The 15,875-nt window shown below is 42.3% G+C and overlaps 1 long non-coding RNA gene across 1 annotated transcript in view; it reads right to left on the bottom strand.

Moving 5' to 3' along the window:
- Positions 1-1,611: 1,611 nt before the first annotated feature.
- Positions 1,612-15,875, bottom strand: part of LOC141570148 (uncharacterized) — a 35,197-nt gene continuing 20,933 nt past the window's right edge. The window contains exon 3 of the long non-coding RNA XR_012494059.1: positions 1,612-1,685. This is a non-coding gene — a long non-coding RNA (uncharacterized LOC141570148). The remainder of the gene's footprint in view (positions 1,686-15,875) is intronic.

Below are 15,875 nucleotides of genomic sequence, written 5' to 3'. Positions count from 1 at the left end.
AAATCCAGTATGGGGAATATAGTCAATAATACTGTAATAACAGTGTATCGTGGCAGATGAGTACTAGACTTATTGGGGGGATCACTTCATAAATTATATAAATGTCTAACCACTATGCTGTACACCTGAAAGTAATATAAAATAATATTGAATATCAACTATAAATTTAAAACTATAAATATACATAGACACGGGATGTAAAGTACAGCATAGGGAATATAGTCAATGGTACTGTAATAGCTATGTACGGTGTCAGATGGGTAGTAGATTTGGGGGGTTATCACTTTGGGAGGTGTATAAATGTCTAATCACTATGTTGTTTTGTACACCTGAAACTAACAATAAAAAAAGTACAGGATTAAAATACGTATATGTAAACATAATACTTATAAATAAAAATATATACAATGTTTATGAATCATTTCATTTTCATCACATTTTATTACAGTCACCCAGAATACACCACATTATCCAATAATGGTTTCTAAATAATAAACTTCCAATGAGAAAAATTGGGGTAACATTTCCCAAAACATGTTGGTTAGTTATTGAAGAGTAAAAGAAAACAGAATCTAGGTGCCCCAGGCCTGAACTATTGTTATCAAAATAGGACTTCTCTAATTGCAAGGGTTAAATGAGGTGATCCAAGCAAAGTGTTCGTACACAGTAAGCACTCAGCAAGTGAGTCCTTACAATAACGTATTTATCTTCACCTACTCCTGGCCAAAACCACAAACTAAAATCCTCTTTGGCGTCTAAGAGGAGAAACTCAAGGAAACCAAATCAATTAGATATTGAGGCTGCCTGTCTCTGAGGGGAAAGATCATGAACGAGGCCAGAGTGGGAGAGAAGGAAAGGGCTGCAAACTTTGTTTCCATTTGACCTTAATCTATAGCTGACTAGAGAATGGAATTTTCGCAAAATCAACCAACCAGGTCACCAAGACAACCATGAGGTGGGGATGCCACCTGCTGGTCACAAAGCAACAATTCTGGGACAACTGAAGCAGGATTCCTTGGTGGGTGAGATAAAGAGAAAACTAATGATGGGTGTTTTCCTTGTATTCTTGTACAACCAATCTTTTCCAGCATTTGTGTACTCAGCAGGTAGATTACCAGTATTAGCAACTGTAACACACAAGGCAATTTCTGATGCCCACAAATGCATAATTTTGCACTTACCTTTATGATAACCAGGGGAAACACAGAAATCTTGTTTCGCAGCACATTGTGAAGGAAAATGGATTTGAAAGCAAATGGATTTAAGAGTTAGTCACCTGAGTTCTAATCCCAGTTCAGTGGTTTGCTGGGAGGTGGTGGGTGAACAACTAACTGCTCGTAGCTTCCTTACATCTGGTGTAAAAAGGCCTATTGATAAGGCCTTTGAATGGGTCTGGCTTCACCTGGGGGTGACGGAGAATGTCCTGATAACTTTCCAAAGGGGGAAACAGTTTCCAGATCCACAGTTTCATTTGTTCTCTTTTCCAAAATTGACCTGCCCAACAACTAGTGTAGATGAAGTGTGAAGCAGGTTCTCAGTCTCCCTGCCCGCTTCAGAATCACTATTCTCCCTCTTTACAGAAGGAAGGCATCCCTGTCACCTACCTGAAGTCTTAACCAAAGTGCACCATCCCCCAGGAAAGGGATCCCCTGGGACGCCAAAGGAACAAATGACAACATCTGTGCCTGCAATGCGAACGTAAATGACAAATGACTGGGTAACAAGTCCTGATAAATCAGGTTATTTCCCAGGCAGTGTTTTAAACAAAATTAGAGGAGGAGCTATTGTATTGCCCATCAACAGATCGTTAAAGTTAATTTTGATGAAAGATCACGAAATGATTTCTAACACATTATGCTAAAGGAATTCAAAGAAATGAATGGCATCGCTGTCAAAAGACTGCTTCCGGTCCATGTTCTTTCTGATTTATGTGAAACTTGTTTCTCAGTACATCTTTTTTAAAAAATTATTAAATTTAACTATAGATTCAAAGATAATTATAGATGCAAAGATAATCCAGAAAGGTCCGATATAGCCTTCATTCACTTTCACCCAATGATTAATCTGTGACCACAGTACAATATTAACGCCAGGAAATTGACACTGATGCAATGTGTGTGGGCACTTCTGTGCCATTTTGTCACGTGTAGATTCACAGACCACCACTGCAATCAGAATTATTCCATCACCACGAAGATCTTCCTTCTCCGGCTCCTTTGTTGTCATATCCAACCCTCCCCCCACCATCGCTAACCTCTGGCGACCACTAATTTGTTCTCAGTCTCTATAATTTTGTCATTTTGAGAATGTTATATAAATGGAATTACATAGTATCTGACTTTTGAGATTGGCTTTTTTGGGGTTTTTTTTTTAGGCATCATAATGCTCTTGAGAGCTGTCCAAACTGTTGCATGAATCATTTTTTTTAAATTTGTGAGTAGTTTCTCACAGGGTATATACATCTTTCTAAATGAAAAATGGGGATAGAATTACTGCCAAACCCTGATTTATTCTGGCAGTAAGAAATTTTTATTACCAAAAAGATAAACTCATTGTCACCAAAAAATCATCTACCTCATTAAAATAAGTATTTCTAATAAAATTACTTTTTATGCTTAAGGATTGTCAATATTTTTGTTGTTTTAATCAATTATATACTACTGATACTGTAATTGTAAATTAATCCAAATTAAAGAAAATTTATACCTATAATCTTACGAGCATAGGAAATGGAAAATATTTAAATTTATATAATTTTGTTGGAGAGAAATGATGGGTGACCAACAAGAGCTTCAAGCATGTGTTATATTAGGATAGAATTCTCTAGGGGATGTGGAACAGAAATACGAGTTGGGGGAGGAAAGGAATGATGCAAAATTTCTGACGCTTAACGAGTTTGTTCACTATTTTGTAAATGTATAGTGATGGGTACTGACATCACTGGGGAATTTCGGTTTCACCAGACACATTTAAAAGGGACCTGACAGTCCGGTGTTGGCGGCGGATGTGGCTCATTGTTTGCGGCGTGAGAGCCACGCAAGAGGCCGGTAGGGCCTTGGGAAAAAGAGAGCAGACTGAAGAGGGACAGTACTTTCCAGCGCCGACTAGAGAACAACTGGCACCTTGAAGAAACACCATGAAGATAAGATCACTCACCGTAGAAAGGAGACTGAGCATCTGTGGAAAGAAACTGAGTGGCACAAGCAGGCCATCAATGAAGTAAAACAGAATGGTGACGCTACAGTGCACACGGTTCCCCGTAGAAGGGCTGCATGTCGTTGCCCACTTCTACCGAGAAGTAGTTCTGGTCTCACTCATATCTACCTGTGCTGCCAACAGATTATAATAAATTGTTATCATTGGAAAAAAAAAAGTGACCTGAGAAGTCTGTTTGTTTTTTGTGATAAGAACATGTAACATGAGACCTACCTCCTTCACAAATTTTTGTGTGTACAACACAGAACTGTCAACTATCAGTAAAATGCTGTACGGCAGATTTCTAGAACTTAGTTTTCTTGGAGTGCTGGAAATCTATACCTGAAAAGTGACCTGAGAGTTTTGTTTGAAAATGTCAATATGAGAGAAATTTCATCCTTTGAAACAACTTAAATTTAGCATGAAAAATGATTTCTAAAATGTGAAAACTTCAAAAAGCATATGGGGAAACACAGTTTTTCAAAAGTCCTCAAGGACGTATGCGAACAAAAATGGTTGGAGCTCCGTGCTCCTAACTCCGAAGGCTGCCAGTTCGATTCCCACATGGGCCAGTGGGCTCTCAGCCACAAGGTTGCCAGTTTGACTCCCGCAAGGGATGGTGGGCTGTGCCCCCTGCAACTAGCAACAGCAACTGGACCTGGAGCTGAGCTGTGCCCTCCACAACTAAGACTGAAAGGACAACAACTTGAAGCTGAACGGCACCCTCCACAACTAAGATTGAAAGGACAACAACTTGACTTGGAAAAAAAGTCCTGGAAGTACACACTGTTCCCCAATAAAGTCCAATAAAATCTTTAAAAAAAAACAAAAAAAAAACCATTCAGCCACCACTAGTCTCACGTGGTTTGGGCAAAGTGGTTTTGACAATCTATGAGGCGGTGAAGGTAACTTGAACAGTGGCACTGTTACATAATAGTGTTCCCATACATGCTCCTTGGCGTCCTGTTAGGAAATTGACCTGTATTAGTCAGGATAATTTCAGTGTGAGCAACCAAAATCTGACTCACATTGGATTAAGCAGAAAAGAGAATTTATTGGCCTAAAAACGAAAAGGCTTGCGTGGCTAGATCCATATGCTTAGTGGGGAACTTCAAGAATCCATTTCTCTCCAGATGTTCTGGCTCTAATTTCCTCCCTGATGGTTTCACTTAAAGGCAGGCTTTCCCGTGTGGTGGCCAGACAGCTGCCAGTGGCCCTGGACTCCCATCCTCCCAATTTTGCAACCCTGGCAGGAAGAAAACTTTTCTTTCCCAATAGGTTCAGTGAAATCACAGGAATCAGGTTTTATTGGCCTGGCTTGGATCATGTGCTCATCCCTGAGCCAATGACAGTGGCCATAAAAATGTAATGCCCTGATTGACTAGGTCTGAGTCATGTGCCCACCCCTGAATCTAGGGAATGAGTCAGCCTCACTCAAACCACAGGAAATGAAAGTGAAGGAGTAGGCAAAGATCAAGAATTCTACCAGAAGACAGAATGGATAATGGATGAGCCAAAGTGATAGAAGGCGTCTATATCATCTGTCAACAAGAATTCATTGAGTTGTAGGGGTTAGAAAGATATATGTCATGCATTTTGTTCATTAATGTATGTGTTTTGAATGAATTACCATAAAGTGTTTAGAATCGTGTCTAGTACAAAGCAAGTATGTGTTAGTGTCTTAGGGCAGGGCCTGAGAGGGAGGGGTTCTTGTTCTAGGGATTTATGGAGGGGTGGCTCTCAGGGGAAGGGGAATGAGGGAAGCAGGATGGGGCAGGGAGATAGTTAAGCAAACGTGTGTTTTTCACTGGAGAATAGTTTCAGGCTGATCCCACAGGGAGCTCTGTCGAAGGCATGTCAAGCCAGAACTGTGATAAATGGCCATTTTAAGCCACTACATATAGGGTGATTTGTTTGCAGCAATACATAATATAGAAACATTATTGATCATGGTTTTATATTAAAAATCAGTTGTACAGTGGCAAAATGACAACACTAATCATGCATGATATCCATTCTTATTTTTTGTAATTGACATACTTCTTTCACTTTTAGTCTTTAGTTGTCTTAGTGCCTAGATACATTTTCAGATATTGAAAACTGAGTACAATTATAAAGATATTTTTCAGTCCAAGATTTTAATTTGAAAATTATAAATATTAGTAGTCTTGAAGTGTTCAGTCTGTGATCAAGAGTGAAGACTTTTTTAAGTCTACAGGAATGAAAATTGATTCCACACCTGCTATGAGTAAGGTACTGTGCTATCAAAGGTGAATAAGACGTGTCGTTCTCTTCAGGGAATCGAGTCTAGCAGAAAAGTTAAGACACAGACCCACATTTTGGTGTCCAAAAACCATTTCCAACTAAGAGGAGCCCAGGTTTCTTTGAGAAAGACCAAACTCCAGGTGTTTTGGCAGGGAATGTATGAAATAAGTGACATTTCTGCCACAGAAAACAAGATCTAAGACCAGTGGTGTCCTGTCATAAAAACTCAGGACCAACTTCAAGGGGTTCCCATTGGTTCAAGCTGAGAAAATGAGCATTAAAAACAATGAACAACCTAAATGTCCACTGATGAATGAAGGGAGAAACAAAATGTGGTCTGTACAAATAATGGATTATTATTATTCAGCCTTAAAAAGGAAGGAGATTCTAACACTTGCGGCAACATGCATCAACCTTACGTTAAAGAAATAAGCCAGTCACAAAAAGACAAATACTAGATGATTCTATTTATATGAGATACCCCGAGTAGTCAAATTTATAGAGACAGAAAGTAGAATGGTAGTTGCCAGGGGCTGGAGGAGGGAGAAATGGGGAGTTGTTTAGTGGGTATAGAGTTCGGGATGATGAGACAATTCTGGAGCTAGATGGTGGTGACGGATACACAACAATGTAAACGTGGAATTCCACTGTGTGGACATACTATAATTCAGTAAAACGATTTCTTACATATGGACATTTAGGTTGTTTTTATTACAAATTATGCTGTAATAAATAGGCATACGTATAATTTTTTTGTGTTGTTAGAGGTAATTCAGGATAGTATCTAGAAGTGATGTTTCTAGGTTAAAAGTTAAATGCTATAAAATGTCGTTACCTCTCACTCAATGCCCCCCAACCAGGGATGTTTCATTTTGTACGCCCTCCAGTCACGTATGTGAGCCACTTCCTCATAGCCCTGCAAAGACCAGATCTTTCTTTAGGTAAGGTTAAATTATTTTACGACACAAGGCCTTTTCCTTGTAATACCTTAAGACAAGCGGGGGTACCTGCTCACCGTCATGGAGGAAGAGCTCAGCCTCTGTACCTGGATAACTGTAATCAAGAGTTATCCCAGCTGGCTAAATAGATGGACTGGGAAATGGAAGCCGAGCATTACAGAAGGGAGAAGAATGGCGCAGGGGAGGGCATACGTGACTCTGATGACAGCCAATCTGCGAGAAAAAGTACAATAGATTCTGGTTATGGAGAATTTGCATCAAATGTTTTTCTCTACTCATCAAATGTGGAAGAAAGTGTTAGGTTGAGCCTACTTGTCTCTTGAGTCAGGCCCTGTTGGAATCAGTATCATTCTCTTATTGCATCCAGGGCCCCTAAGTGGTGCCCATTTTCAATGTGGGCAGCAAATATAAAAAAAAAAAAAAAAGGAAGAAAGAAAGAAAAGGGATCTGAAAGATTACCAAACCTCATTCTTCTATCCAATTATTCTCCAGGTAAGGTAATGTTACAATGAAAATTGGCCTGCAATTTGTGCAAAAGGTGTAAATTCATCTCTTTGTTTGCTTTTTAATCTTAGCTGTGGGAATGTTGTAGACGTTGGGTAAATATTCCACCCTCAAAAAGGACAATCTTCAATAGGCCCAGCATCCGACTTGGGGGAGGGGCAGGGAGGGGAGGAAGAGAGATTTGGGTCTGAGGGAGCATGGGAAGGAGAGGTGGGGGAGGGGTGGCAAGGGGAGCTGGGGTGAGGAGAAGCTTTCTCACAGTGCTTTCTCTACTCACACTGCCCTGTCCTAAAAGAGGACAAGAGACGCTCCTCTTCTCTCTAGTTCCCCAAGCCCATCCCAGCTGTCCTTTTCAGGATTTCCAATCTCTACCATCCTTCCTTGGATAGGAACCTGGGGTCACAGACAGCTGTTTCATTTCTTCATAACACGGACAAAAGCTAAACAAGCCCCAAACCCAAAATGAGTTATCAAAGCGCCCTGGGTGGGCACTTATTTTAGACACGAGAGTGAAACAATGAGAAGCCTTATCACTGGTGATTCTGCTTCTTCCCACCCTCCGCCATTTCCCCTGGCCCACCTCATCCCCCCACCCAGAAGAGGAGCAGGTTCTTCCCAGGGATATTTTAATTATTCATTAACAAAGATTTATTGAGCATCTATCAAGCACTGGTGGGAGGGACGATAGGGAGACACAGACAATACAAATAAACCAGAAAATTACCAGACGGTCACCACTACCAGGTGGAGTAAAATAGTGTTTGGTAGAGAATGACAGCGTGGGTGGTTCTCCTGTGGTCAGGAACGGCGTCTTTAAGAAGCTGACGTTGAAATAAAGGCTTGAACGGCAAGAAAGTGTCAGCAATGTGAATAACTTCTGTGCGGAAAAAAACCTTCACTTGACAAGGAAGCCCTGACTCTCACTAGAAAATGTGGAGTCAACTAAGATGAACTGAAACTGGCTGAGAGGTAGTTTCTATCGCTGTGGAATGAGTGCCAGAAATTAAGAAATAGAAATTAAGTTCAGTCACAGGAAATTAAGAGAGTGACAAAAAAAAAAACTTGAGATGTTCTAAATTAAAGGACAGTGGGCCAGAGAGTGAGAGAAAGAGACAGGGCGGTTAGCTGGTTAATAGCTGGGGCCAGCTGACAAGAGACTGCTCACACTCCCGAATGTGTGCGCTTTGAATCAACACCCAGGCGTCAACGCCACATTCCGCCTATGCATGAACTTTCAGGACTTTGCCTGTAGCCAATCAAAAGTAGTATTTCTTTCTTACAGAATCTGCACCTATCACAGAACCGCCCTGCTTCATCTTCTCCCACCTCCCTTATCTGCAACCAGAGTAAATTCCTTCAAAACACTGTCCGCTTTTCCTCCCCAAACATCACACATCCCGCCAGCTCCAGGAGGTGGATATGCTTGCCTTCTCCTCCCAGCCCTGCTGCTGGGGACTTAGACTCCATGCTCTAGGACCTGGTCCTCTTTTATTATTATTATTATTTTCGTTAGCATTTTGCTCAATAAAACCTTTCTTTCAGAAAAACTCTAGGCTGTGCAAGTTTTCTGTTTAACAAAAGCTACAGTCCTCCCCGTATGAGGGGAAGGCTGGGGAAGGGGCTTGGGCTGCTCTACTGAAGCCCACCACAAAAGTTTCAGGGTCTTCCCCCAAGACTTGCTCCTATGGTGACCTACGTCATTTTCAGCATAGTAGAGAGATGACAAGCAGGGACTCTGGCATCAGAGGGACAAAGCTTTGAACTCCAGGGGTGTGACCTGAGGCAAATACTTCATGAGTCTGAGCCTCGGTTTCATCATCTGGAAAAGGGGTACGATGAACCCTCCCACTCAGGGAGGTCAAGAGGGTTAGATGCCATAGTCATCAAAGGGTGATGCACGGCCACACGCGAAGGTTCTTGGGCTGGCCCAGCAAACCTTTCAGTAGGATAAGCAGGTGGCCCCACCTCTCAGAAAGGAGGAAGGAATGCCTTTACTATCTGGAAGGCTCTTTTCCAGCACACTCCTTACCGGCAAAGGACAAAAGGCATGATCTCACAATGCTGTTGCATTACTGGTTACATACGAGCAGCTGGAGCAGCTGCTTAAGGGGAAGTGTAAGTCTATTGAAGGCTGAGATTTAAAAGAATCATCTATAATTGTTTTAAAATAAACCACTTCCCACATTCAACGTGGAAATAACCAGCATAACAGGCAATGCAGGTGGCTTGCTACCATGTATGAGCTTCTGGTTTCCTGTGGGTCAACATAAACTCAAAGAAAAGGCAAGATCAGCCATCTTGTTTGGGGAGGCAGGAGATGAGAGTTCTTGGCCCGGGGTTGGGAGGCCCCGTCACGTCACGTAACCCTTGCTGCTCAGTGTGGTTGGATGACCAGCAGCATTGGCATCATCAGGCATTTTGCTAGAAACGCAGAATTTCAGGCCACACCCCAGATTTACTGAATCAGATGAACCAGATCTCCAGGTTGTTTTCTGCAGCTTAAAGTTTGAGAAGCATTGATTTAACATGCTAAGCCTTTCTCTCCTAAATGGGCCAAAGCAGCTTTCGAACAAACTGAATATGAACTATAACTAGCTTTTTAAAACTTAAGGAAAGAAATACATATTCATAAAGAAAAAAAATTAAGCAGAACAGAGAGTAAAAACGAAAAGCAAAGCCCTCTTCCATGCCAGAACTTCTGCCCTCCTCTAGCCACTCTCTGTACCTCCCGCAAGCTCAGCCTGGCACTGGGTCTTTCTCCCTTTCTAGCAGGCAACCCCCCTCCTCTAGGGAGGTTTCACTTGAAACTCTGTTACTTGCCTTGAGTTTGGAGGTGGGAGTGGAAAACTACCCTTTCCCTCCAAGCCAACCGTGCTCTTTAAAAACAATGCTCACTCTGACCTAGCTGACCAAGATGGGATGGATGCAGGTCAAAGAATGGGTCTAGCCACATCTTAGCAAGTTATGAGGGGATGTCCTTACACTTCCCCTTGGAGAAGTCACATGTCACTTATATTCTTGGTTTAGGGCTTCAGTTGACATACCTAGACAGTTGTCTATTACCGTCTTCCAAGTCTGGAGGGCTATGGATTGACCCCAGAGACCTGATCTTGAAACCGAGGATCCTTATGACTGATTAAATTTAGTTTTAAATCCCAGTTCTTGAAATCATTCCCTCTCTCTCTCTCAATATACCCCTCAGAGACCTAGCCTTTCCCTCAGATAATCAGCAACCCCTGAAACAGCAGAAGACAATAGCCCAGACCTGACTAATGGTCACACGGCCTGAACCTCTGGCAGGATAAAGATAGTATCTTGACCTAAGTCAGTTTTAATTCCCAAGCCTTAAGGTGGAACAACCCCCTGGCTATTTTCCTATGAGACTGAACACAGGAACTCTAGAAAAGACCTCAAAACTGTCCTCAACATCTGAAGACATGATTCATTACCCTTACCTGACCTCTGACCAATCAGCTCCCAGGATGACACCAAACCCTAACCTGTATGGCCTTGTGATTTTGCCCTATGTAATCTGTAACCTACACGCCATCCATGAACCAGGTCTTTGAACACTAGTTCACCTGTGTCTCTGGGCTTGGTGCCATTTCCTTAAATACACCTCTTCTTTCTTTGCTGCAAACTCCTGTTTGGTCTCCATTGGCTTTGATTCATGCACGCAAAGTGAGCCCCTTGAGTTTGGTAATAATCTGTTTCAACAATTATGTCATGGTCGACTCTCTCTTCAGTATGAATGTGACATGATCAAAATATGACTTCCCTTCATGTGAGCCATTCTGGCTGCTCTAGAGGCCATATGCCAGCACCTTGGGCTTCCATGGATACCCAGTTAGATACTTTCCATCTTTCTCCAGTTTTAAGAGTCTGGGCATCTTGGCCCACCCTAAAATCTGAGGTTCTCATCTATCACCTCAATTAATAAACAATAAATATTATATGCTCTGCTAATTTCTTTGTAAAATGATTCTAGTACCAATTCCAATGTATGTGGGTGGGTGGGTGGTGGGAGGTATTCCCCACACCACACAACAATTTTTCTGGACACCAGCTACAATTCAACTCAATTCTATCTACCTAGAGAAAGAAAGCATCAGATTCCACAGGTTAAGAGCTCAGTCCACAAGATTGGTCCCCAACCCACTTCCGATGCCAGTTGCAAGACCAGTTTATCACCTGTACTTCTGACTGACCAGTTCTCAAAGACCTTCTCCTTGGGTTTAATTTTTTAGAGCAGCTCACAGAACTCAAAGATTTTACTTACTAGATTACAAGGTATGATCACAAAATACACTGAATCTTTAAGTTTTTAAAAAATTTGTTACAGTAAAAGACACATTGCCATTAATCACCTTCAAAATACTCCCCCTTGCTTCAAATACTCTTATCCCATCATTCTTGCCACTTTCTGAAGCAGTTCTGGAAAGATATTCACAAATTCTTTTGTGAATATCTTTAGTTGTGCTGTCGTGGCTGCCTCAAGTCAAAATGTTTACCTTTCGTGGTCATTTTGACTTTGGGGAAGAGTCAGAAGTCGCACACGATGCCAGATCCAGTCAATAAGGTGGATGAGGACACACCGTAATGTTTTTATTTGACAGAAATTGCCATATACCAGAAGCGATGTGTGACACAGAGCCTTTCCATTGTCACCACAAAATACGGTGAATGCTGCTGCCGAGTGCCATCCAACGGAAAGGCAGGGATCTTCAATACAGGAAGTGGCACATTAAACCTTAGTAACAGTTTGTGACAAGTTTCAACTTGTTCAGTGCAGTCAGTCGGGTGTGAGCGACGGTTGAGAAAAAGTGTGTTTTATTTATTTATTTATTTATTTATTTATTTATTTATTTTAGATTTTTCTTTTTATTGGGGAACAGTGTGTACTTCCAGGACTGTTTTTTCCAAGTCAAGTTGTTGTCCTTCTAATCTTAGTTGTGTAGGGTACCGTTCAGCTTCAAGTTGTTGTCCTTTCAGGATTAGTTGTGGGGGGCGCAGCTCAGCTCCAGGTGCCGTGTTCAATCTTAGTTGCAGGGGGCAGAGCCCACCATCCCTTGCTGGAGTCAAGGAGTTGAACCGGCAACCTTGTGGTTGAGAGGCCACTGGCCCATGTGGGAATTGAACCGGCAGCCTTCGGAGTTAGGAGCACAGAGCTCCAATCGCCTGAGCCACCGGGCCGGCCCGAGAAAAGGTGTGTTTTAAAGTGTGCCGTAGTGGCGGGCCTGGTGGCTCAGGCGGTTGGAGCTCCGTTCTCCTAACGCCGAAGGCTGCAGGTTTGAGTCCCACATGGGCCAGTGGGCTCTCAACCACAAGGTTGCTGATTTGATTCCTTCACTCCCACAAGGAATGGTGGGCAGCGCTCCCTGCAACTAACAACGGCAACTGGACCTGGAGCTGAGCTGTGCCCTCCACAACTAAGATTGAAAGAACAACAACTTGACTTGGAAAAAGTCCTGGAAGTACACACTGTTCCCCAATAAAGTCCTGTTCCCCTTCCCCAATAAAATAAAATAAATAATAAAAAATAAATAAAGTGTGCCGTAAATTACCCTCCATCATGACAATGCTCCGTGTCACACATCGCTTCTGGTATATAACAATTTCTCTCAAATAAAAACATTACGGTGTGTCCTCATCCACCTTATTCACCGGATCTGGCACTGTGTGACTTCTGGCTCTTCCCCAAAGTGAAAATGATTCAGGACATCAAGGCAGCCACAACAGCGCAACTAAAGACATTCACAAAAAAGACTTCCAGAACTGCTTCAGAAAGTGCCAAGAACGATGGGACAAGTGTGTTCTAAGTGAGGGGGAGTATTTTAAGGGGGATTAATAGCAATGTTCTTTTACTATAATAATTTTTTTTTAATTTAAACATTCACTGTATTGTTTGATCACATCTCATACCAGTTTATGATAAAGGGATATAACTCAGAAACAACCAGATGGAAGACACCCATAAGCAAGGTATGGGGAAAGACTGCAGAGCTTCCACGCCCTCTCCAGGTGTGCCACCCTCCCAACACCTCCACATGGTCACCAACCTGGAAGTTCTCCAAACCCATCCTTTTAGTGTGTTTGTGGTGGCTTCATTATATAGGCATAATTGATTAAATCACTGCCCATTGGCAACTGATTCAACATCCAGCTACTCTCCCCTCCCCAGAGGTTAAGGGGGTAGGGCCAGAAGTTCCAACCCTCTAATTGGCTCTCCAGGCACAGCCCCCATCCTGAAGTGGATCCAAAAGCCATCTCATTAACATAACAAAAGACACCTTTTTTTTTTCCTCTGGCTCTAATCACTTAGGAAATTGCAAGGGTTTTAGGAGCTCTGCCAAAAATGAACAAAGACCAAATATGTATCTAATTACAATACCATGCTATGACACAAATATCCTTTCTGTAGGAAAAATGCAGAATTGAAAAACTTAAGTAGCCTGCATTTTGTTTTGATGTTTATTCATCAATATTTATTTAGGGTTTACAGTGTGCCTGGCACTGTGCTAACACCAGAGGTTTAATGATGAACAAGACAAGTAAGGTCAAAGTTGAAGAACGGCACCCCTATCACATGGCTTTCAGTTATTTTAAATTCTGGAGAAAAAAACTCTGAGAACTGAAAGCCTTGTCTCAGTCTTGTTATGAAAGAGAAACTGATTTAGATGAAAAGTTTTTAGTTTACTTGAGCAGAAACTGAGTTGAATTGGGCACCATGTAATAGAAAGAAGTTTTGAGGATTTATACAACATGAAAGACCTAGAGGCAGAAGGGAGCAGGAGCAAGGAAGATACACCAGGCGAAAATGTGGGTAGGTTATTGGAATGGTACTTTCCTTCAGGGGATGGCAGGGGGCTGTCTAGCAGATTACCTAGCTAGACCTTATCAAGTGATTCCTGATGGACGGGTTTAAATTCATCTTCTGGGAGGGCTGAAACTATAATTAAGTCTCAATTTAGTGATGTGGGCTTAGCACAAGCAACTCCATTTGGGGCCTGTTGTCTTGTTTTTAAGTCTCAACCAGAGGTAAATCTTATATCTTATAAAATTTGGCTCAGTAGTATTTTTAATAGTGAAGGATTTTTAAAAATTTATAATAAAATATATATTTTAAAAGTTAACACAGTACATGAACATGGTCAATTCAAGTGGCCCAAAAGGGCTTAGAGGTAAAAGTCAGCCCCTCCCCTGCTCCGAACACCATCTCCAGCTCCCTCCTCCAGAGGTGGCAGGTGAAGTTTAGGCCTGAGGCCTCGGTGGGGGCTCCTAGCAGCTCTGCTCCCTCCTCAGTCTTATTCCAGACCTTTGGACCAGAGGGCTCTGGCTTGCTAGACAGAGAAGTCCCCAACCCCCAAGAAAGGCCTTGAATTCACATATCTAACCACCCATTTGAAGCTGAGAAGAAAGTCACTCATTCTCAAATGCTTATTGGTTACCAGCCACTGATCTAGACATTTGGGATACATCAGCGAGCAAAACAGACAAGTCTGTGTACTCAGGAAAGCTTACATTCTAACATGGGAAGACAGAGTGAAAAATACACATGACAAATAAATTACAGCAATTAGCAACCCTTCCTTCCTGGAGGTGGAGAGCGGGGACGGGGTGGGCAGATGAGTGCCTGGTATGAGAACCAGGGCAAAAACACCCCCCCGCCCCACTATTCTTAACTGCAAACTAAACAGCTTCACATTGGGGAGCACAAGTCCCTCCTTCCTTAGTCATCTACAATGCAAGGGCTTTGTGGCCACCATTTATGCCTCTTCTGTGAACAAAGGATCCCTAAATGATGTTCTACCATGCTTTTCTTCAACAACAACAAAAATAAAACAGACCTCACAAGCAGGAATCCAGTGAATTACCAATTTCGCATCTTCAAGCAGCGCTCTACACCTCCAGGTCTACACAAGGAACCATTTCTGAGTGCCAGTTAAGACTTCTTGTGGCCAGTGGGCGATGGAAGCCAGGATGAAAGGAGAGTACAGTTCAGTTACAGGGTCCACGCTCCTGAGGGCGCCCTTGTGCTGGGAATTACCTGGTGTGAACAAGGCCAAAACAACCCTCGTCACCTTTCACATTACTCATTTCTTTCTAATTGTGGCACAATCGACACAACATAACATTTGTTAACTGCATTGAGTAGCAAGGGTTAAGTGACTTGATGAGGCCTCCCAACCCCAGGCCGAGAACTCTGATCTCCTGCCTCCCAAAACAAGATGGCTCATCTTGCCTTTTCTTTGAGTTTATATTGACCCACAGGAAACCAGAAGCTCACAGATGGTAGCAAGCCACCTGCATTGCCTGTTATGCTGGCTATTTCCACATTGAATGTGGGAAGTGGTTTATTTTAAAACAATTATAGATGATTCTTTTAAATCTCAGCCTTCAAAAGACTTAGACTTCCCCTTAAGCAGCTGCTCCAGCTGCTCATGTGTAACCAGTAATGCAACAGCATTGTGAGATCATGCCTTTTGTCCTTTGCTGGTAAGGAGTGTGCTGGAAAAGAGCCCTCCAGATAGTAAAGGCATTCCGTCTTATCCACTTTGAAATGTCCAGTTCTGTGGCATTAAGTACATTCACACTGTTGTGCAGCCATCATCACCATATGTCTCCAGAACTTGTTCCATCTTGCAGAACCGAAACTCTATACCCACTAAACAATGCCCCATCCCATCCTCCCCTCCGTCACTGTCAACCACCATTCTGTTGTCTGTCTCTCTGGATTAGATTGCTCTTAGGTCCCTCACATACATGGAATCATCCAGTCTTTTTGTGTCTGGCTCATTTCACTTAGCATAATTTCCTCAAGGTTCACATGTAGCATGTGTGAGGATTTCCTTCCTTTTTAAGGCTGAATAATATTCTATTATATGTAGACCACATTTTGTTTCTCCACTCATCTGTCCGTAGACACTTGGGTGGCTTCCACCATTTGGCTGT

Source organism: Rhinolophus sinicus, linkage group LG01, assembly GCF_036562045.2.
Source record: "Rhinolophus sinicus isolate RSC01 linkage group LG01, ASM3656204v1, whole genome shotgun sequence".
Taxonomy (NCBI): domain Eukaryota; kingdom Metazoa; phylum Chordata; class Mammalia; order Chiroptera; family Rhinolophidae; genus Rhinolophus; species Rhinolophus sinicus.
The sequence above is the reverse complement of the archived record's forward strand: the minus strand, read 5'-3'. Positions and strand labels throughout refer to the sequence as shown.